Consider the following 2057-nt stretch of genomic DNA (forward strand, 5'->3'; position numbering starts at 1 on the left):
TTATTAATGAATTTACGACTGTAACCTATATTCTTTAATCTTAATGAAAAAAAGTGGTCATGTGTCAAAAATGTTTATGTTGCAAGATAGTCGATTATATCGGTGTGATTCAGTTTTGATGATACTTTTAAATATTATGTTATGATTAGATGTAGTTGGTACTTGGTACTAGTATTCTGGTTAATAATGCGTTTGTCTTTTTAATCATCTAATATTGTACCCAAGTATTTATTCAGACACAATCCAAATTTATCATTTTCGATTTTCATGTAATTATTCTTCCGAAAATCAATTATCAATTTAAGATTTGGTTTTTGTATGTTAGAAAAAAGAGTAGACTCATTATAGAATAGGGATGTGACAAGAGAAAAAAAACCCAGAAATTTTAACTTGATATTACCATGTATTATATGGCAAGCAATCAGCAATTAATAATTATTACAACAAAATGCACCATAGTTAATAATAGGGACATATACGAAAAATGCATATGAAATAATTCTTGTTATGACATATTTTTATTCCAGCGTTTACTTTTTCATGTAGCACAGTTATAAACAGTAAAGGAAATGTTGAAATAACCAAAATTTGAACACTACCTGTGTGTAATGAAATAAGCACCCAGTTATGTCGATGTTCGGGAGAACCTCACGCAAGGACTGCCACATCGACTGCCTCAAAATCCGCTACCATTTTGACAACGTTGGCAACAGGCACGATGCGCAGAATAGACTGTAACACAGCCGTGTAATGGCAAACAACATCAGCACCTACTTCATGGATTCATCACACCTCACAAAACCATGCATGCTAATAGCTGGTAAAACGGAGCTTTAACTAATTTAAATGTGCCATCCAAATACCTAAAAAGAGAATAAACATAATTATTACAACATTCTTAATTTTTTAAAGCTCTTTAGAAATAATATCTGGATGCCTTCTGCATGTATATCTGAAAGTGTAAAGTGTGAATTAGGTGCACCATCTGAAAATAAGAAAACGATAAGATGGAAGGAACAACATAGGGCAATGAGAATACTTACCAGACTCTGGACCAAGCAATTCTACCATTCTGTCAGTTGCTAGCAATATATGACTGCCACCATCAATCACAACACCCTCTCGCAAAACACATTGCCGATATTTTGTTCGTGAAGAACGAAGTCGAGGTTTGGTGGATGTCGAGGTCTGGATAGTTTTCTTTTCTGGTTTGCCTGCCTAGCTAAACATGATGGCTTTGGTAAGGTCGGATGTAGTTCAACTTGTCCCACACCAATATCATCTCGCATAACCCTGTCTACAATCTCTGCAGCAGACTCAAATGGCTATTCCATAGCTTTTCTCTTGACATCCCAACAAACAGTTCCCACTTTCCCACGTCCTACAAAAGAGAAATATTATTTGATTGTATGGTATGTAGTGTATTCTCCATCCTCAAGTACAGTTGCTTTGCAAGTCACTGCCCTAGTCCGAAGACAACATGTATTAGCACGTCGTTTTATCAACCTTTTTGCAGTATTGTTAGCCGAGACTGTTCACCAAGATGTCCTGTTTAGAGAATGCGAAAGACATTAACATAGGATACGACAAAAAAAAGATATTGAACATATTTTGCTATTGTTATTTTCATTATGACTTTAATAACCATTCAGGCCTCTGGCCAATAAAGTTTCACAACGGTTTTAAACAATATGTTTTATTTTATTTATTTTTATTTTTTGAAACATATAAAAACTGAGATAAGCGAGTTTGCATTTTGTAAATATTAATTTAAAACGATTTGGATTAATATATATATATATATATATATATATGTGTTAATCCAAATCGTTTTAAATTAGTATTTACAAAATGCAAACTCGCTTATCTAAGTTTTTATATGTTTCAAAAAATAAAAATAAATAAAATAAAACATAGGTTCCGCCGTACCACGTCGAGAATGTTAAAGAGTCGCTATCCAATCGAGTTCGAACAATACCATGAAAGCCCCAGTGGTCTAATGGTTAGGACATCTGCATATCAAGCAGGCGGTCCGAGTTCGAGTCTCGGTTGGGGCG

At 34.1% G+C, this 2057-nt stretch overlaps 1 non-coding gene across 1 annotated transcript; it reads left to right on the forward strand.

Annotated features, from left to right (window-relative positions):
* The first annotated feature begins 1985 nt into the window (after nucleotides 1-1985).
* Nucleotides 1986-2057, forward strand: Trnad-auc (transfer RNA aspartic acid (anticodon AUC)). The gene has a single exon. It is a non-coding gene; the product is annotated as a tRNA-Asp (tRNA).

This window comes from Antedon bifida, chromosome 3 (assembly GCF_963402885.1).
Source record: "Antedon bifida chromosome 3, ecAntBifi1.1, whole genome shotgun sequence".
NCBI classification, from domain to species: Eukaryota; Metazoa; Echinodermata; class Crinoidea; order Comatulida; family Antedonidae; genus Antedon; species Antedon bifida.